The sequence below is a fragment of the Oenanthe melanoleuca genome, chromosome 5, assembly GCF_029582105.1.
Source record: "Oenanthe melanoleuca isolate GR-GAL-2019-014 chromosome 5, OMel1.0, whole genome shotgun sequence".
Lineage (NCBI taxonomy): Eukaryota > Metazoa > Chordata > Aves > Passeriformes > Muscicapidae > Oenanthe > Oenanthe melanoleuca.
The window spans coordinates 15672964-15694981 of record NC_079339.1 but is presented as its reverse complement, the minus strand read 5'-3'; the positions used below and the strand labels follow the sequence as shown (position 1 = coordinate 15694981).

The 22018-nt window shown below is 45.1% G+C and overlaps 1 long non-coding RNA gene across 3 annotated transcripts in view; it reads left to right on the top strand.

The window, feature by feature from the left end:
* Positions 1-22018, top strand: part of LOC130254452 (uncharacterized) — a 189518-nt gene that overhangs the window by 111117 nt on the left and 56383 nt on the right. The gene's annotated exons all lie outside the window — the stretch shown is intronic.

Here is a 22018-nt window from a genome sequence, read left to right as displayed (position 1 = left end):
CAAGGCATAATGTTGAGTGAATATCTTTATTTTGGGTGGTTTCTGTGCAGACTGGGTAATTTCCCATTGAATAAAGAGCACTCAGCAGTCCCTGGACTAGGTTCCAACATGGCAAAGAGCCAGCTTCAAGTTTCCAGGTAGGTTGTCCTGACAGCAGCATGGAAGAGATTTGTGGCGGATGTTGCTGAGCCCTCACAGCAGCCCCAGTGGTCTTTGTCCCACAGCTGTTTTGTTCTGTGTATTGTGGTTTCTTGCTGGGTGTTTTCCCTTGCTGGGGTCGTCCTGCAAGCCCTACCTGCAGGGCCACAATCACAGGATCCTTCTGCTGCCCATCTTTCCCTTCAGTGTCTGCCTGTGTGCACAGCTCTGCACATAAACACAGCAGTCTCAGAAGGGATGTGATCAAAAGGTTTTAGAAGGGCTCTGCATGTTGTGAAATGTTTTGAGGCTCAGAGCCCAAAGAGGGAACTCCATCATGAATTCCCCATGTATAACTAATTTGGGAAAAGGGATTAAAATGGGACAGAGCCTCTTGCTTTTTCTCCCCCCTCCTTGATGGCCCCTTTCAGAAAATTAGGGGGCCCCTCTCCAAGGAGAAACTGTTGAAAATTGCACACTGCTTTCCCTTCCCCTTCCTCCTGAACATAGCCAGAACAGCAATATACATTTCTGAGGTTTGGCAGCAGCATCTGAAAGCCTGTTTTTGTGCCAGAGAGGACTGGCTGATGGGGGCCAAAGTGCATGTGGGTTGGGGGGACATTGGAGAAGAGAAGGAAAGGCACCTGTACCCTCTCTTCCTGCCACTGCTATTACAGATCTTGTTTCCACCATTTCCCAATTGGTACCTGATGATCATGTTTATTCTCTGGCTTGTGTCATTGGCTGCTGGAATGAGACCCATCAGGCCAGATTTGTGCCTGAGCTTCAGTTTCATAACAAAAGCAAAGACAGTTGTTCTTGCGACAGACCTCTCTTGGACTGAACAAAAACATGTACGACCCATGTGCGGTCCATACAACTGAGAAATTTGTTAGCTGAGCTAGTTCAGAGCTAGTGATGGTCCTGTTTTATGTTAAGCTTTCCTCTGCTGCAGCATCACTGCCTTCCTCCTCCATTCTGCCTGGTGCAGCACCAGCCCCAGCAGCTGCTCGGAGCCCCCCTGGTCTGCTTTGGTTCTGGTTGCTGCCATGTCTAGACTGGTATCTGGTGCTGCAGAACACACACATGTTTTTAGCACCATCCTGAAATCTGATGATGTCATCTCTTACAGCTCAGAGGAAGAAATTTCCATTTTGTTTCAGAATTTTTATGGGAAGACTTGAAAAGTTTGGGAGGGGGGGTTGTGTGAAAATTTTGATGCCCAATGAATCTGAAACTTGAAGTGTTTTCATGGCTCACAAGCTCAGAAACTCTTCCTGCACTTCCTCCTCTGCACCTTTCTTTTCTTTGAAAGAAAATGGGAAGGAAAAACAGAAGAGGACAATAAAAGGGTTTCTCTCCCCTTCTGAACAGTGCTTTTGAAATATTATAAATGAAACTTTCTCTGAGCATTTTGTTAGTGTTAAAAAAGGGGTTATTTAGTTAGAAAGAAGTCTTGATTTGACAAAAAGTCCAGACTATTTCCAATTATTAATATTCATTTATGGGCACAAACCTGCCTTTTTTTGTGCATGTTTGATGTGGAGGTTCCATGCAGCAGCAATACGAGCTCACAAATGTTTCCTTACTGTCTGTCATCGTATTTAAGAGAATAAATATGTACATTTTGCTTGTCACCTTCCTCAGCTTGGGATGGGAGGAGGCATTCATGCTCCAGTGATCTATTGTCCCGTGGTTAAACTCTGCTAAACTTCCTCTGCCAGTCCACAGCAGAAGGGTAGATGGAGCTATTCCTGCTGCCCCCAGAGTTCAAGCCCCCATCAGAGGAGCTGCAGCCATCAGCGTGGGAGAGGAGAGAGGGGCTGCTGTTATTCATGTTTTTACATGGCTGGGTTCCACTCTGGCAGACGGGAGAGACTGAAGTCTGAAAGCCGTGGGCTGATAAGTGGTTTTTGAGAGATAAGATATGAAAGACTCTGTAATTCTGGAAGAGAGTGTTGAGTAGTTTATATGTGCAAGTCCAGATGTTCAGTAGAAGGAGCTGTTCCAGCCCTTCAGCTGAGAATGTCTGCTTGCACGTGTATGGCCTGATGTGCTCATGGCAGTGGCCAAGCCATGCAGTCCCCAGGGGCAGCAAATGGAGCACTGAGCTCCCTGTGGAGCTGGGGGAAACCTCAGGGTGAATGCTCAGGTCGTGTCCCATTGCCATTTTGCTTTGACAGATGTATGCCACTGAGAAGATGGGGATGCTTTCTGATCACAGGAGCTGCACACCTCTTGGTCTCAGGGGCTGCCCTGCTGGTCCCATGGGACACTAATTTACTACTGGCCCATTAAATGCTGCCCACACGTGGCTGGTGTGGATGCCTAAGTCTTCCAGAACACAAAGAGGCTCAGTTTCAGACTCCCTGCTTTGTCCCCTGAGTAATGAGCAAGCTGTAAAATAGCTCTCCACTCACATCTGATGGAGCTAAGGTGAGAGTGACCACTGCAAGGCAGGAAGAGGGTTTGTCCTGCCTCTAGTGTCAGGCTTTGGAGCACAGTTCTGGTATTGGTTATATAGCCTGCTTACCAGCAAAGCTATGTGAGTACACCTCTTCCAGAAAGTGCTTTTCTTGCAGAGGGAAGGTTTGTGTCCAGAACAGCTGGACCACTTAACTGCTCTTGAATGTGAATCATAGCTGAAGGAGGGCTGCCTTTAACTAGAAGAGTATCTTATCAGCAGCCCATGTCTCAAACATGCAGTCACAGGGTAAAGGCTGTTTGAGTCAGAGAGAGATTCAGGGCCAGGTTCCCAGGATCTGTCAATTGGGGATAGCTTCCCTAAAATGGTCATAGCTGTATTGATTTAAATAGGGTGGGAAATCAGCCCTGAATATTCTGCAAGTACATGAACTGTCATTAGCCATGATTTTTCCAAGGAGGCACATTGTTTTTGTTGTGAGCAAGATCATTTCAGACAGGGGAAGAGATAAGCAGTTGGATTTTCCTTTGGGCAGTGATTTTTGGACTAGATGCATTGGTTCATCTAATGTGGGCTTGCTTAGTTGGTGTTTGAGTGGAAACAGAAAACATGCATACTTAATGAAGCCTCTTCAGAACCAAACTCCCATGATTTATCTATTTGTGTATAAGAGGAAATTTTATGTGAGGCCCTTGGACATTTTAATTGGAAAGCATGACCAGGCTTTTCATGTGTGCTCAAGGGCAGGTTATCATTCACCTGGAGGATCTAAGTGAGGTGGTGGGGATCCCTCTCCTCTCTGCAGGGTGGGATGTCCCCCAGGGAGGCCTTTCCCAGTTCTGCCTGTTGACTCTGCTGTCCCCACTGGTGGCATGGTGACCCTGACAGGGTGTGTGGTGGGCAGGGGGGGTGATGGCCCCCTGAGCATGCACTGTGTGTTGGGCACTCACATGTCATGTAGTGGCTACTCTCTGCCCTTGGGGATGCCCTGCTGAGAGCCAAGCAAAGCATGGTAGCCTGATGTGGGAAAGAGATGATAGAGATAGCTCTGCATCTCTTTCAGCCTAAGGCAGGAATGGTTGAAATGGGGTGGGGAAAGACCCTTGGCCTGGGAGTGACCTGGTTGTTGGCAGCACGAGCAGCTCGTGTGCTGTGTCATTGTGTCCCTGTACAGCAGTACTCTTCCTACCTCCTAAAACCCTCCTGGCCTGCCACAGCCCTCCAGACACCACCAGCTGCTCCTGCAAGCTGCAGCCACAGAGAAGCATGACCACAGCACTCTTCTGTTCCACATTACAGCCGGGATCCACCTCTGCTGCCATTAGCGTGCATTCCTCACTCTGATTCACAGTGGCATCTCTCTCTGCTTCTTATTCATTGCCCAAACATCTTGGCAAGCAGCGGCCTGTTAGTGGCTTTGGTCACTTGGCACAGGCATTGGAATCTCATGGTAAACCCAGAGACACTTTATGGAGGTGTAATATCTTGGTTTTGGTTCCCATTGCATTTTTGTAGCACAGAGGCCAAAAACACATCAAAGAAGCGAGTCTGGCAGAGAGCACCAACCCTAAATTCATTACACTCCAATTAGGCTGTTAAGAAGAGATAAAAGAAGCAGCAAAACTGAATGTCCTCCTCAATTTCTGTTTGCTGAGGTTGCTGCTCTCTTTTGTGGTCTGGGTCCCTGGGTATCTCAGTCCACCAGGACCAAGTGTTGTGTGCTTAGGGACATCCTTCTCGTTAAAGCCATGATTGGATCAAAGTGCTTTGCACGGTCCCTGAGGAAGAGTGAAAGGTTGTTCTTTTTGTGCCTCCCTTTGGGATGAACAGCTTTTTCACTCTTTCACCTCATTGTCCTGGTCCCCTTCTTCTCCCTGCAGTTTGTGATGGATGTGGATTCCTTGCTGCAAAGCATGAAGGCCAAGGCTTTGGGCAGCTGAGGGAATGGGAATTGTCTCTTGCAGCATCCTTTGCTTGGATGGAGTGTCTACAGCAGTCCCTTGGTCAGGGTCAGTCCTCTGAGCACAGAAACAAAGCAAAAATTACAAAGATATGGATATCAAGAAAGAAAATCAGTAGCTTGGTTGCAGCTTGGGGATTTGGGTGATGAAATATTGCATGCCAGTACCCCCTCTCAATTGTTTGTTAAATTGGCAGATCACTTTAAATTGTGTACCACTGGTTCCCATGTCACCAAGTACAGAACAACCAGGGCTTGAGTGGCAACAGCACCCATGGCAAAGGCTGCCCTTGCACTTAGCTCCTGGCAGAAGCAGTTGCAAATAAAGCAATCTTTTATATATTTACCAATATTTTATTTATGATCTAGATGCTTAAATTATGGTAAAGTCTTCTAGAGAGAATCAAAAAAGTTTTACAGACAAACAAAATTGCATCTTTTTAACTAACATTGATTTTTTGCTTTCAAAAGTTGTGGCAGTTTTCCCCCACATCTTGAAATATGAAAACTCCCTGTAGTCAGACAGAAAAATGAGGATTTCCAAAAACATTCAGGAGCTATTTGTTCAGTTCAAAAAACCTGATAAAACCTGTGAAAATTTCTTGACAGCTTTATGGATAACACTGGCTCTATCCTCAAATGCATCTGGCTTTGATGGATAAAGAATATTTCTGTTTGTTAATGTGAGCTAAAAGTGCCTTTCCATAAAAAGTGTAAAACATCACAGTGGGGCCATGATCTCTCTGTGGGACCATCTGGGATGTCCAGAACTTGACTAGGACAGGGAGGTAAGTGGTCCTTGAGAAACCCCTGCATGTAAATGATGCATCCAGATCAGTCTCTCTTAACTAGAGGGTGTGTGGCTGTGCCTCAGCTCCCTGACTTTCCTTCAGGGCGCAAACCATCTTCTCCTGCACATGTCCTCGTGGTCATGGGAAGGAAACCTGTGCACATGGGTGAGTTTTCAATCATATCCTCTTTCCTGGATGTCTCTGGTGGCAATGACCTCAGGCATGAGTCTGCCATGCAGTTTAGATATGGCCTCAATATACCCATCTCTGAGTCCAGTCTGTTCTTTCTGAATACTGTGTGACAAAAAGGTAACAGATCCACTGCATGAAACACCCTGGGTAGCAGTATCCTTAGTGGCTGGGACAACTGACAGTTTGTCAGATCTTATTAAGCAAAGAAAATGAATAGTCCTTCTCTCCTTTTCTTTCTCATCCTTTACTTTCTCATCCTTTCCTTTCCGATCCCTTCCTTTACTGTAGCCTTGGTGACAAAAGCTGCCTTCACTGGGAGAAAATGGGGTGGCCCATGCTAATCTTGTGCTAAGTAACAGGTAAAACCAAACAAAAGCTGTAATTCCAGAGAAGTCACAGGAGCTGTGTTTTTTGCTTCATTTTCCAGATCAAGAAAATGCTGTCTTTATGCTGGCTCATCTGAAAATGTGTAAACCATCCTGTCTTTCCAAGGCATTTACTTGGTCTCCACCACACTATTTTGTTTTCTGTAATCTTAGCTGATGCTCTTTATGCCCAGTAAAGATCAGTGTCTGCTGTCCTTTTGGCTGGAGACCACAGGTGCCAGCAGGCATGCAGGTGATCCTTGTCCCTGCAGACACAACCAGCTCTTTCCTCTGCACCACAGGAGATTTGTGGAGAGCCCTGGGTTATGCCCTGGTCACCAAGAAGTGGGGAAACCTGTGCCCCCAAATAATAGAAAGATGTCTTGTGGGGAGCCAGCATCAGCAGTTTCCCCTTAGCTGTCTGACAAGGGAGGAGAAGGCTGCAGGAAGCCAAGAAGCCTCAAAGAGATCCCTCAGCACAGCTCAGAAGGGATTTCCTCAGCTTGCCGCAAAGCCACGGGGCAGGACAACTCTTCAGATGCTTTTGATTCAGCACGCTGGTCCAATCCCACTCCCTGCACGGGCTTTGTCCAGAGGAGCACTGAGCTGCTCCACAGCGTGTAGAGCCTGTCCTGCCAGGACTGGGCTTTGTGGTGGCATCAAGGCTGGAGGAAGGGGGCTTTGGGCACCCTTCTCCTCACTGAGCAGGGAGCAGGGCTCAGAAAGGGGATTGAAGGCTCCCTTGGATGGCTGGTGGTACAGCAAGTATCTCAGGTAGGACAGGAGCTGCTGACTAGCTGATAAAGGGGAGAGGAGGGAGAGTAACTTTTCCTCTTTGTGCCTAGGGCCACATGATGAGCTAATATCCAAAGGCACACTTTTCTCCCTCGTGCCCTGATCTTTGCTGTGCAGGGAAAGGAAAACTGCTGTGAACAGGCACCAGAATATGTTCTGGGTGGGTGGGGGCCCTGGGCCCTTGTGTGGGAAAGGGCATTTCCCCATCATTCAATTTATTTCTGGCTCTCTGAACGTCTGCAAGATGGGGAAGAACTTCTCTCTTCCAGCCCATGATCTTTTTGTCTTTGAAGCGTTCTGCTTTGTTGTTGTTGTTGTTTGTAAAACTGGTCTCTGAAGGATCTCCCCTCCACACTCACACACATGATCAATGAAGACTTCCAGAAAAAATTTGAGTTTGGCTGGAAATTGCATTCAAAACCTCTCCCTGAGGAGGAAGATGAAAGGATTTCTCCAGAAGGTTTTCACCTCTTTTTGCCAGGAACTGTAGTTCTTTGGATTCACATGAGTGACCCATCAACTTCCCGTACTCCCTGCTCAATCTGTGTCACCCTTTTCCAGCTAACAGGCATCCAGTGCTCCAAGAAAGAGCTGTCAGCTGGGTTGCAGCAATGTCAGGAACTGAGGACATCCCTTATTGGTAAGGCATTTCGAAATCTGTGCCTCACATGTTGATGGTTGGAAGGTTCCTGCTATCCCCCGAGGCAGCTCTCCTTCCCTGCACACACCTTGATGTAGCTGTGCCTGCAGCTGGGCAAAGGGGCACCAGGGCACCTCCTGCCCTGCCAGCAGCAGCCAGCTTTAGCCTCAGCAGTGAAATCACTAAGCAGGTGGAAGCCCTGCTTCTTCCCATTTGCAATGTCTGTGCTAGAATATTTCATTAATGAAATCACTGATGTTTATTACCTACTAAATGATCTCTCCCTCCAACAATCTCTGAGGGTTATTACCACAAAGACTTGCACAACAGATGTTAAAAGCCATCACTTTAAATCAACATATACTTTTATTAAAAACAAAACCAAATGTTTTTTTTTTTTTTCTAATCCCTGCATTCCAGTCACTAAAGCTGAGATAATCTTCTGGAGGAGCTAATGGATATTGTTAATATCTGGATTGAATTTATAAAGAGCTAGGAGAGAACAAACAGGAGAGCAGAGACAACCAGCAGCAGCAATGAAGACAATTTGTTGTGCTTTGCTAGCAGAGCTTTATTTGTGCCAGCCATTTCATCCATTCAGGATGATGCACGAGATCAAGTTGGGTATTTGTAATTATGCCTTGCACTTTTTTTTTCCTGACTCAGGATCCCAGATTTAAGGAGTTAAGCAACTGTAATGTCAAGAGTGCGTATTTGTTGTCAGCCATTTTTCATTCCTTGTGGTTTGCTACAGAAATCTAGACAGGCTGTTGTTTGTGGTCAGTTTAATGCAATCTGAAACTTTTGTAAAGGTGACTAAAGGTCTGACATCTTCAGCCAAAGCTGATTTTTTCCCCCTGCTCATGAATGGAGCCAAGTCCAAGCAAGAACAGCCTAGGTTCAAATATTTCTAATGTACTGGTGACTGCTGAGGATGAAGGGTTTGCTTAACTGCAGGAGTGACACAAGGGGCAGATGAAAAGCTTTGGATCCTGATTGCATTGAGTGGATGTTGTCACTAGTGAGCTCTAGAAAGCCAGCAATACCTCACAAAATTGAAACTACTACACTTTACAGTGCCAGTGGTGGTGCATAATCCATGCTAATGTGAATGGTGATACAAGATAAGCAGGGCAACATGAATGATGATCCAGGTGTGGCCTTTCTTTCCAATTTCCCCAAAAAGAAGGTTCAGACTTATTTATGTAGGGACTTTTTCAAAGATCTCAAAGGTTCTCCTGTGAATTGACATGTTTCCAGTTATCTAAACTCAGGAATCAATTCTAGCATGTAGACTTCAGTGGAAAGTTGTGTAATAAAACACATCTTGTGACATTTCATCAGGTACTGGAGAAGAACTTTCTCCAAGAGACAATTTCCCTGATGCTTTTTTTTCCTCGCTTTGGGTAATTTTGTTTTAAGACCTGCCGTGAGTCATGTCCATCGCAGTGGATTAGGAATGGTGCCTTTGGCATGTTTCAGAGTACTTGGTTTGGAAACAACGCTATGGTTTCTGCAAACAGTGTAAACTGAAGATGTGCAGAGCGCTCATTCCTAGAGCTTCAGTGCCCCAGGGGATGGCAGGGCTGGCAAACATGCCTCCCTGATTTCAAAATCAGGGGAGGCAATCTAAACCCAGGGTGCTCTTCCCACCACTCTATCCACCCGCAATCATCTCCCAGCCTGGCTGCCCACCATTTGCAGCAGCCATCCACTGCCTCCCAAGGACCTCCTTCATTGTCTTCACCTTTCTTAGATTAAACAACAAGCTGCAAACACCGCTTTCCTCTTTTTGTCCTCTTTTCCTCTTTTTGCCCCCCATTCCTCAGCAGTGCAGCGCCTGATGTCACTCTCTCGGCAGATCCGTGGGAGGTTCGCTGGGATTTTCCTCGCTGGGATAACGCAGTGTTTACTGTCTGTTGGCTTTCCGGTGGTCTCCCGGCCTCCAGCAACGGGAGTCACGAGGTCCTTTCCCCCCCGTCCCATGCTCTGTGGTATCTGTTGTTTTCCGAGCGCTGGAATCTTTGTCCCCGTTACGTAGCCCCAAACCTGACCTTGTCGGAGACCACACACGGGTGTCTCTGGATGAGAGGGGAATGTATGGAATGTTTTTCAATGAGCAGTTTATGAAATTCCTTTCCTATATGTTTCAGAAATTCTTTAAGTTAAAGAGCACAAGCGTTTCTCCAAGGAAACTAGAGTTCGCAGGAGCTCGAATGCAGGCACTTGTTTTTGAAAACATTCTTTATTAAGAAGGGGGGAAAAAAAGGAGGGGGTGAAAGAGAAAAGAGAAAATGTAAACAAGAAAGCCTAATTCCCTGCTCTGTAATGCACAGGCAGGAATAACAGCACAGTGGGGCTGCACTGCTCTGAGGCTTGAGAGCAGGCTGTGTCCCCCCACCCAGTGATAGAGCTGAACCGACCTGTGTGTGCAAGGGGTGAGACCCACAGAGCCTCCTCCTGACCCCAAAATGGGGGGAGAGAGGAAACAGGCCAATGCTGATGGAGGAGATGCCAGAGAAAGGCAAAGGCAATGCTGAGGACACGGGGATGCCTTAAATCCAAAAGACTCTCTTGAAGATAAAGTGTGTATGGCTTTTAGGCCTGTTTTCCTCAGTCAGTGTTTTATATACTCACACATTGAAAACAGCAAAATCAGGTGTTTATACAAAACTTGACAGAGGAAACCAGGGCCAAGATTTTTTTTTTCTTTTCTTTTTTTTTTTTTTTTTTTTTTTTTTCTCCTCTGGCCAGGGCACCCTCTGCAGTGCAGGGTTGAGTCCTCACAAGCTGAGGGAAACCAGCTCTGCCTTGGGTGTGTGCTCCAAGCCCTGAGCTATTGTAAGATAAGGTGGTACCACCTCTTCCTCTGTTTGTGTTTTGGAAGCAAGTGGAGTTGCCATTGCATGTTTGGAGGGCCCTGGCTTTGGTGCCATGCTCCAGGAGATGCTGGGGAGGTGTGGGTGAAGGTGAAGCGGGGACGTGGGCATGGAACTGCATATGGAAGCTGAGGTGCTTTCAGGCATTCTCCAAAGCAGAATTACCAATTTTGAAAACTCAGTGGTTTCCAGGGGCTGAGGAGGACCTTTGTCTGGGCCTCACATACCTCAGTCCCACTTTAAGTACCTAGGTCCCTTTTTGGATCTGGGCCTAATCTGCTAATTCAAATCCAGCTTGCATGCGTCAGAACTGTAAGCCAATATAGAGTTGGCAGGAAATGGCTTTCCTATCCTGTGAACATTTTCAGGATTTCTTTTTTCTAAACTGAACCTGGGTTTAAAACTTGGGCCAACAGCCAGAATTTTGAAAATTTTTGCAAAATGAAAACCCAAGTTCTGAATCCTTTTCCTCTAACATCAGCTAAAACATTTGATTTCAATATTGACTTCTGCTTTGTGTTTTGTTCTTTTATTACCAGTGGTTTAATTTTAAAAACAAAAGTGGAATTTAAAACTGGAGGCAGTTGGTTGAACTCTCTTGCCCCATCAAAAGTCTAGGGTTTGACAGATTGGCATATTCTGATCTGAAAAGCACTTCATCAGAAACAACCGTAAGGGGATGAGCTGCAGCTGCTGGCATCTGATGGCAGTGGGCTGTAATAAATGAGTATGTCAGTGTAGTACAACAGATGAAAAACATAACAGCTGGTGTACACTGGCTGTCTCAGCAGAGGCACCATCTCATGGACACAGGAGATGATTTTCCTTCTTATGAGGCATAGTTTCTTATCTCCTGGTTGAGGAATGTGTGCTGTGACTTGTAGTATCACTGTATGAATTACGGTGTGATGGACAAGGTTTGGATCCGGGACATTTCACAATGTACACAACACATCCACAACAGTACCTTTCAACAATTTGCAGTGCTGTCTATAAATTTGAATTTTACTTTCTGTGCCTTCTTTTATGTTACCCTCTATGCCTGGCGCCACTTCTTCCCCCCCTTGGTTCTGATCCAAAGACTGTTGGAATCAACCTAAGGCCTTCCAGCAGCTTCAGTGGGCTTTGGAGCAAATCCTTTGCACGCTAAAGAACCTTTGTCTCACCTTTCAGAACATTCTGAGTTGGAAGGGACCCACGAGGATCTGAGTCCAGCTCTTAAGTGAATGGCCCATATGGGGATGGAACCTACAACCTTGGCATTGTTAACACCATGCTCTCACCAACCGAGCTAATCTCAGGCATTTCCTGGAAAATACACTTCTCACAAAGCTTTTGAGCACAGCTGATCCCATGTAACTTTTGCATTACTTTGCAATAGACTTGCATCCAGTAAACTGTATGTGGGTCAACTGAAGGAAAACCAGAATTTGCTGATGAGGGTTGCTCTATCAGAGCACACAAACAAGAAAATGGGTTATTTATTGGTACTGAGGATAAGTTTAAAAGTGTGGTAAGTGTCATCTAGGAACATGTCTTGTGTCATAACTCTTTCAGTGTCATATAATATTCTTGAAGAGATTTGCAGTCTCTTTCTCCATAATTATGAGAGACTTTTGGAACTAGAGTATGGAAATGTAAAGAAAATGTGTGGGTGTGGGGTGGCTCACTTCAGTGTCTTCTTGATTCCAGTGGCCAATAAATTAAAAATATCTTGCAGCTCAAAAAATCCTGTGTGCAGTGAAAGCCAGAGAGATGTCAGATCTGTAGTCTTCCCTCACACCAGGTGTTGTCTTTCCTTGGAGGGCAGTGAATGCTGTTGGCTTGCCATGCAGCAGTTCTTACCTGTCCCTGTGTGACACTGTGCAAACAGACCCACTCAAGCTGTGCTGACAGACTTTTCCACCATGTCTTTTCCATTATTCTCCACCCGTGTCTGTTCTTAATCCTACAGACACTCACTACGTGTGCCATCTTTTTCCTCTTTCCTGCTCTCTGTCCCTTCTGTCTCCACAACAAGTGCTAGTCCTTTACCTGCCCAGAACTGCCTTTTGGGTAGCACAGATGACATGCAAACACAAAATAATTGTCCTTGCTCTGAGAAGACTAGAAAGCTGGACAAGATTCATCAGATTGAGAAAGATGCTTGTTCAGGACTGAATGCCAGGTTGAAGAGAGAAGGCAAACCCAGTGATGTGGTCCCTTTCTTTTGCTGTTACCCAAGGGATGGTTCACCTTACTGTGCTCAGTACAAATATGAACCTAAAGGATTCTTACACCTGGGAGCAGCCCCTTGCACCTTCATGGTGTTTTGAGCATGCATATGAAGCTGATATTCCTGCCTTGTGATCTCCTCAGGTGAGCCACAGACAGTGTGGGGAGCAGAGCAGCCTCCAAGAGCAGGAAAGAGCAGGAGGCTGTCGGTGCTATCATGGGTGGTCAGGGTTAACTGTCCCTTCAACCAGAATTGTGGGGGAAACTGCTGAGGAGGAGGAGGAGGTCAAGGGAAGGTGTGGAGAGAGTTATCCAGAGTTTCCATAAGAAATAGAGCTGTTAGGAGGACTTTTAGGAATGGGAGGAGGCCATGAAGAGGGTAAAGAGCCTGACCAACTGTATGGAAGTAATGGAAGGGGCAGAGAACAGAGACTGACACTGTCTGGGACCCTGATGAGTTTAAGTTCCAAGACCAAAGCAGAACATCCTGGAATTATTGAAATTAAGTATAGTAACTGATATAACTGGATTTTCTGGCTTGAAAAATGTTTGGAGGTTTAGAAATTCTCTCTTCTACATGGCAGGAAGTGTGGGGAGGGAGGGGGTGGGGGGTATGAAGAGAAATCAGAGATACTGGAAAAAAAACCCACAACCTACTGATCTCACAGAATAACATCATTTTTGAGGGTGACAGAAATCTTTGTTCTCACTGAACTCCTACCATACAAAAGTTAAGCTTGTGGACACCACAAAAGCATGAAGGGCAATTGAAAAAGCCTTGTCCAGACTTGCCTCTCCTGTCCATCCTAATTTGCTTTCAGATCTAGCCAGTTTATCCTCAGTACCCCCTATGTCACTGCAGTGGGTTTTTTGCTGTGCAATGAAGTTGTGAACCTGAAGAAGAGTGACTTCCATCCATTTGTCTCTGCAGTTTTCCAAACCAAAAAAGAGCAAACAGAATGAGACCATCAGCCTATCTAAGAGCAGTGAACACGACTTTTAAAGCCATCTGTCAAACAGCTGGCTTCAGAAGAAAAATTTACCAAGCAGGAGTGTGGAAGAACTCATGATTATTGTTTTGTTTTTTCCCTTCCTTTCATCTGGCTAGGATTAAGTATTTTGTTTTTCTCTTCTACATGCATCAACATGCCTCCATGGGACTATATTACTTCATACACAGATGAATAAAAGTAAGAAAAAAGAGTTACCAGTGCTCATATGGAACATCAGCTGGGTTGAGGTAGAAACTGCTCAGGGCTGGAGCAGAGGTGTGAGAAGCACAGCATTGTCTCCTAGGCAGGGGAGTGAAGTCAGCTGCTTTCTCTGCATGTTGGGGGGAGAATGTGAAATTTCAGGTCATTCCAGAAGCACGAGGGTGAATTTAGAGAAGTGTTAGAGAATATGGAAGGGAAATTCTGCAAGCTGATTCAAGGTTGGCTTATTACAAAATCATGGGAATCGGCGCTAGAAAAGAAAACATGTTCTATTAAGTCATTTTATCCGGTCCCTGCAACCAACCAGTGCACACTTCCTCCCATGGGCTTTCCAGGCAAGGTTAACCCTTAGAGAATAGTGAATGATCATTGCTGAAGTACAAAAGGAAATTGGCTTCTGGATTTCTTCCCCCTCACTCCTATGGCAAGGTATCCTTTCCACTTTCTGATTCACATCTCCTTTGTCCTTCCCACCCTGCTGAGAGCCCTCAGAAGATATCTTCTCCCAACTCAAAAAAAAAAAAAGGTCAAGAAACACCAGTATCAGAAAAAACAAAGATTTAGGAGGCAACTTAAAAGATGGATGGTCAGAGAAGTTCTTAATCCCTTAAGAGAGATGTTTATTTCTTTTCCTGCTCTAAAGAAGGCTCCTTCCTGGCCCCCCTACCTGCCTTTGCACACACTTAGCAAAGATGATGATTTACCAGTTGTTATCTAACTTGGAGCTGTCGGTTTCCTGAGGACGAAGGCCCAGTGCACAATACAACAACAAGGTCTTACATTTAACTGCTAAGTCCCTTGACACTGCAGCATTCCAGCACAGCAGGCTGGAAAATGTGTTGCAGCTCTGTATAAATTGAAGGGGGGGAAAGGGGGAAAAAAAAATAAAGGAAAAAAAGAAGAGGAAAGAAGAAAAAAATGTAATGAATTAAATATGGAAATGAATAATACACTCAAGTACAATCTCCTCTGTGTCATCTTGGTATTCAATTCCATTTATTTTATGTTGCCCCTGCATGATCGACTTGCACGGATTTATGTGTAGTGAATGTGGAACTGTTTTGTTGAGGCTACCCAAAATAAAGCTGGAGGCTCAGCTATGGTTGAACAGAATGGGAAGGGTTTGTAGGGCTTGGGGGGGCTTAAGAAGCAGCCCAAGAACAGAGGGAAGCATGTAATACTAGCATTTGTTGCAGGGGTAATTGTAAGGATGCACCATTGAAATAGATGCCTTTAGGTTTTGCTAGACCACTGGCTCAAACAAAGGAGAGATCCCAGCCATCAGAGCTGCTTCTTCAGGCTGACATTACTTTAGTGCTTATGAGAATATCTAAATCACAAAATGAAGTTTGAGGTTTTCAGAAGAATGTGGAGCTTCTCTGGTGCGGAAGGCAGAGCCTGGAGTAACGGAGCTGTCCACCCTCATCCACTGTACGTGACTTTTACTGCTTTGACATAAAGATGTGCAACTCCATTTGTCTCCTCTTAATATCCCATTATTTCTAGTGTTGGCTTCTATTTCTTTGATCCCTAGGTAAGAACAGACTGTGGTGAATCTCTGTATTTTTTCTCTTGGGTATAGTTAGGTTGCGAAATGTTTTTATAGGAGCTGCTGTGGAGTGAATGTTTTTATGAAATATATTGATCCAGGAACAGGTTAACTTTAGCTGATGAGTTACCATGCATCAGCTGCTCTGCAGTAACTGTCCAAGCACATGCTTTTAAACCTAAGCACTCCCATGTAATCATGTGTGCCAAAGTGCTAAAATGTCAGTTTGTGTCTGACAAACTCCAAATGTTTTGTGATTTCATTACATGTTGAGTATTAACTACCCGCACAGAGAGGAAATCATATCCTGCTTCACAGTTGAATTTGTTTAACATCAGCCAGAGTTCTCTCTGAATCTTTTTGTGTCTGTTGGTGAAAGACTTGAAAAGTCTGTAAGGCATCTTTTCCATGAAAAAGTACCTACATATAAAAATATCAAGTCACATTTTGACTAATTGCAGCAGATTAAAGGCTTATACTTGTAGCATTGCAATACTTGTTTTCTCTTGCAAGGTCATTTTTGTGGTTTACTTGGACGCTGAGACATCCATATCCTTCCTGAACTGGGGATGCCAAGACTGAAGATACAATTCTTCTAATGAGTTTAATAGTGGTCAGCTCAGGGACAAAACCACTTCTCTGTTCCTACTTGGTAAAGCCTTTTTTTTATACCTGAGTGTCATATTAGTCACCAAACACTGCACTGAGATCTCATGCTGAGGTGGTTAATTTTGATGTTCCTTATGCACAGATTTGCAAGACAGATTTTTCACCCTAAACACAGTGCCTTGGCTTCAACCTTTCAAACTTCAGTCAGATTTTCCTGCTGGAGGTGCCATCTTTTCTTCATTGGCTATAGAGGAATCCTAGGCCAACTATGCTCTTACTTTAAATGCCATTTAGGGGCAGGAGATGGGTGGAGTTGAACCTCAGCCTTTATTGCCAGGTGTGGTGAGTTTCACTTGCCTCTTGTAAAATGCACATATTGCATGGTGATAATTTAAGCAGGTACTTCTTGTAGCCCCCTCCCCAATCCAACCTGTTCTCTTTCTTCTTTACTATCTTAGTAATTTGTATACTCCTGTAAATCCCACTATCAGAGATTTTGTGTCACCTAGGTTATTACTGAAAATGCTAAACCTTATTGGACTAATAGCCAGTTTTTGAAAGCATCTTGCTAATAAATGATCCTATTTAGGATAATGCTTCCCAGTTAATAACAATATGCTGAAAGCTGTCACTGAAGCTCATGTTGGTAGGTCTAGTACATGCCTTACTATTTCCATTCACTGCAGAGTATTTGTGTCTTAACTAAGGTCTCATGAGATATCAAATTGCACGCCTTGGAGCAAAACAAATATTCTCTACTAATGCCATTGCCTTGACCAAGATAAACCTTTGTTCAAAGAAAGGTGACAGTGTTTCTCATGAGTATCAGCACATTTTCACACCTCTGTAGGTCTGTTTCTAAGAGACATTGAATTTGCTGGCAAATGGGGTTTAGCAAAAGTCCCATGGCAAACCTCTGGAACTCAAATTTACTGCCTTTATTCCCTCAGGACATGTTGGCATTCATGTCCTGTTGTTGTTGGCCAACATCTCCTCAGTTGTCCATATCTTGCATTTCAAAGAATGTGACCCTTTCTTTGAGGAGGTATCGTATTTCCGTGAAATCAAAGACTGTCCCTCTCTCAGGGTCTTGAAAAGTTCAGCCCACGCTTCAGATACTTGTGTGATCTACCACAATTCCCAAAGCTGAGGGATTTTCTTATTTACTTCCAGATACAGTGCAGGATGTGTTGGCAGAGGACAACCTGGGAGGGCAGCTTGATCCCTCTAATCAGTGCTGGATGTATTTTACCTCATGTAGAGCCATTACTGTTCTTCAAATTGATGCTCAGGCAGCAGGAGTTATCTGTGTGTCACTTGTCATATGCTGTTTCTCTTGGAACCCATCTCCCCAGGGTTTGCCTGCCTCTCTCTGTCACGGGTAATTCTTCTTGCTAAGGGCTTTGGGACAGGGACCTGTGATTTTTTTTTTTTTTTTTTCTCGTTGTAATTGTAAGGGCCCATAAAGTTGCAGACCTCCTCTAGTACTGAGTAAATAATAAACAATGCTAATTCTTTTCACTCAAAAACTCAGTCTGCAGATTCTGAAGAGGGAGAATAGTGTCAAGGCAATCGCAAAAGTGCACATCATCACCAGATGGAAATCAATACATGGCATCACTGTGAGAGTCCACATGGTAGCATTTGTCAGTAATTCTCTTCCAGTCTGTCAACACAGTACTCCATCACACAAACAGGAGGAGCATGTTGTGGGTTTATGTATTTGAACCTCTCTGGGGACACCACTAATATAAAAAGCATTGCCACCAGAGGCTTCTTCTGCACTTAATGAAAGGAAATACATTTTCCTTCATTCTCTCCTTGAGCTTGTGGGGGCTTGGACTCACAGAGCACAGCAATACTCTTCTTTTGTGGATAGCAGCACTGCAAGAGTTACTGACAACTGTGATAACAGACTCCTACCCTGCAGGCTGAGCTAGGACCAGGCTCATGGTTCACACTGGCAACACTTATACAAAACGTTAATACCAAACCTGCAAATCCAGGTGCTGGGTCAATGGGATGATGTTGCCCATGCATAGGACCTCCAGGCCTTGCATGGTGCTCCCGTGCTTCACCCCTTGGAGGAGAAGTAACTGCAACATGCAGTGGCCCATTGGGTCACAGCACCAGCGCTTGGCCAGCCACGGGCACACAGCAGTGGGGAGAGGCTCTGGCAGCCCACACCTTGCCAGCCAGCCATCTTCCTCCACTGGTCTCCAGTGGGAGCTCTCCACAAGGTGGCAATGTAGCACCACGCATCCCACCATTTCCGCTGGCGCCTGGCTCCTGCTGGAAGCGTCCCTCATCCCAAGAGCGGTCCCCTGGGTTCTGTGCACCCCCTGGGGGCACGAAGGCCAGCCCAGCTCACATGGGGTGAGGGCAGCTGGTCTTCCTGACCGTTCTCTTCACGGAGAGAGAGCCAAGCCCAGCGTCGTGGCCTTGACGCTACTTGTTGGCCATGGCAAGAGACAAGGCGTGAGCCATGGAGTCACCAGCCTTGGAGAACTATGGTCCTGCTCTTTGGGCAAAATGGCAAACCAAATCTGGTATCTTCATCTTACTAAATTGTACTTAGTTGAAAAAGTTATCCTGCTGCAATATGTAGGATATCTGTGAAGCACAAGATGGTCTTGACATGAATGAGCAAGCCAAAAAACGTCTGTCCTGGCTTATACCTGCTTCCCATTAGTTTAAAAGCAGTCAGGAAACGTGTCAGCTGGAAATGAGATGTGATCATTGTTAGGTTGCTTCTATCTGCTTAAATCTAGCAGCAGTAACAAAAGAAATACAAATTATAGATACACAACACTAGTTTCCTTCTACACCACAGGCCAGGATTTTGTGAATTATCCCCAGATTTCAGTACCTCCCCTCCAGCTTCTGTTCTGTCTCTTACAATAAAGATTTGCTTGCCAATTTCTTTGAACAGGGGAAGCGAGCCAAGCCAGTCCTGGAAGGGGTTGATCAGTGTTTGTTGTGCTACGTTTTGGGAAGCCCTTTTTTGATATGTGCCAATGTACTTTGTCCCCCTTAAGTCTCTTTATCCTTGTGGGGGGTCTCTGTCCTTTAGCTGCTGCCTTGAGAAACCCTCTCAGAAAACCTGGGGCAGTTCAGGGTGGAAGTGGATGCTTTGTCAGCTCCTCACAGAGAAATGACTCTGTCTAAACCGAAGTGTCCTGCAGCTACTGTGCAGCTGTGCTGTCCTCTGAAGCAACAGGTATTGGTCATGGATGGCAAGAGCAGAGCAGATTAGATGGATCCAATGAACTCATCTGGTATGGCAGGCTTTAAGCAGTTTGAAGCCTACAAGGGCATTTCCATTTCCAAACCACAAATTATTTCCAGAAACTGGGAAACAAGAGGAGGGAAACAAGAGGAAGGAAAGCTTGCACATGGCAAGCTCAACAGAGAAGAAAGAATCCTTTGCAATGAAGTCATTGGACAGAAAGTAAACTGCCCACAAGCCCTTTTACCAGAAGAGTTTGGATCAAGAGTCCAGTGAATAGGAGAATTATATGTAACATGCAGTATATGAACTGTCTGGACAATAAAGAAGTATTATCCATGGATTGGTCTCAAAACTTCCACTGCAGCCTTTAATGCATGAGTCAGTCCCAGAGAAGATTGGTATCTATTACCAGAGCTAGGTTAGAGGAAAGGTGAAACTTTTCACAGAAAATAGTTAACGCTTTGCTTAATCAGGCTTGCTAAACTTTGCTTAACTTGTGCAATGATTTCTGGCTCCTCCACACGGCCTTCACCTTTGAGTACTATTGATTAACTAATACCTAGTTTACCATATGATCCGAGTTCCTCTTAAACACCTTTCTCTTCTTTATTCAATGAAGTTTGTTATTTTAACCCTTTGACTGGGAATTTACTCACTCAGTAGGTGGCTGGTACCTCTTCTGAAAAGCTTTGTGTTAAGGAAGCCAGTGAGAGAGACTGAAGATCCTGTCAATGAAAGCCAAACTCTTTTGAACTGTTTAGGCTCTGAACCCTTTGTGTTGTGGTGGGATGTAGTAGGAATTCTTCAGCTAGGAGAGGGGGGCCTGCTCTGAGACACAGGACCAGCACGAAACGAGAGGGCTGCTCCTGCTCTAAAGAACTGCAGCCTGAATAGAAAACACAAAGAATGGGAGGAAAACTAGAGGCACAAAGGAAAGAGATTACTTGGCCAAGATTGAACAGTAAATCAGTGGCAAAACTTCGAAGAGTTCCCTTGAGTCCTAATCTGGTGACCTTTCCAGTGGGGCAGGCTGCCTCTGGCTTTTCACTGAAGTGTGCAAAGCACTGGCTTTTGATTTGCAAATAGATTAAAGCATACAGCACCTTATGCCAAAAAACTTCAGCCCAAAGTTAACATTGCTTAATGGTGTCTCATTCCAGAATGCATAGAGGATTAATCCTGAGCACAATGTGAAAAATTAATGCAAATTTAGACTTCTGAAAAGTAGGAAATTTGACAGTACACTGTCAAAATTATCTTAACTCTTCCCTCTTTGAGAGTTGCTGCTATATTTGCTTGTACAGACCAAATCTCAGGGAAAATTCAAGAAACAAGGCACGTGAAAGCATGAGCACAGATTAATATTGTCTTTGTCAAAGCATGTCCATCATGAGAGATGGAACAGGCAGCAGAAGATTCTCTTAAATTTCTTCATAGCTACTTCCTTTAAGTTCATAGACTTTAAAGCCAGGAAGACCTCCCTAGAATGTCTGACCTTATCTACAACAACTTTCAGACTCCTTTTAATTCCTCTGTATTGAGCCAAACACACTGAGATTGTCCACGACGTCTTCAACAAAGGCAGGTCCTGAGTGCTGGAGTAGTTTCAGACAGAGATCCTATTGTGTGGGGGCCTTGGCTCGGGTCCTGCCCTGCCCTGTCACCACAGGGCTGGCTGGCTGGCCTTGGCATGCTCAGAGAGGATGCATTTTGGGGTGCTGAGGCACGCTGCTCTGGGAGCGCCTAGAATAGCCCACCTAAAACCGGAGAGTGATGTTGGTATTATCTATAGCAGAGCTGGGATTCCTCCAATACCTGGGTGAATTTAATCTGGTGCCCCTTTTCCTTTTGGGGAAAAAGGGGTCTAGCAGTGACGCAGATAGGTTACAATTTAGAAAATGGTTTGGCTCTCCAGGCCTTGTGATCCCTCCCCATCGATCAGCAAGGTGCTAACAGCTCAACTTCCAACATGAAGAGCAAATAAATACATTTATTTAGTCAGGATGGTTTCCCACAGAGGGAGAGGGCTAGTAGGGGTCTGTAGATCCAGCAGCACCTGCAGAGATGCTGTTGGTGTATGGCTGAAGGGGACCTGGTGCTGGTAGGGTGGCCAGTGCTCCCATTGTGGCAGTGAGGGACAGGGTGTGGGACCCCAAATCTCCCTTGCTGAAAGAACTGAAGCCCCACGTATGCTTCAGCTCCTCACTTAGCAACACTTCTCCCTTTGCCTGTCTTATTTATTCAGCTCATAAGCAATTTGGGCAGAGCCTGGGGCTCACTCTGTATGCTCTGGGTGTTAGATTTAAGTTTAAGATGCTCAAGTCTGGTATGTTGCATATATAAACCCTGGTTTTATTGAGCTGGGAGAAAGAAAAACCCTCTTTTCTCATCTGCAGCACACCTAACTCTCGTTACCCAGTAAGAGCTGGGTAGGGAGATCTCAGATTCTTGTGCCATTTAATCACATCAGATCTTACAGCCCAGTGAAATGTTTATGGGGTCCATTTATTAGATGTCTTTTCCCTCTACGTGCTCAGGTGCTTTGAGGAACTTCCTGAATTTACCCCTGTGCACACTCAGTTGAATCATTCCTCCAGACAAGTTTCAGCCCCAGATTAATAGCAACTTGAGTCCAAACATGATTCACTCTTTTGACTGGATGCTGAAAGTCTGGTATTCTCTTGCCTGGACAAGGGCAGCTGTTTTTATCTTTCTCAAATTGAAGAAATAGTGAGTAAGGGAAGGGAAATAATGTACAATGAATGGCAGCCAGGAGTTATTTGTGTAATGAACAATGTCTTTGCAATGCTTCCACGACACTGGGGCTAAAATCCAGACGCCAAAGGGAAAGTGGCAGAAAGGGGACGCCAGTACAGCCTACCCATCTGGAGTGGTCCCATCTGGTCCTCATCCCTCACACCTCAGGATTTGTCAGTCATGACATGGTTTCATTTTCCCCGTCCTGCAGTGATGCAACCTCTCTATGTCATGGTGGGAACCAAGGCACAGGCCAGA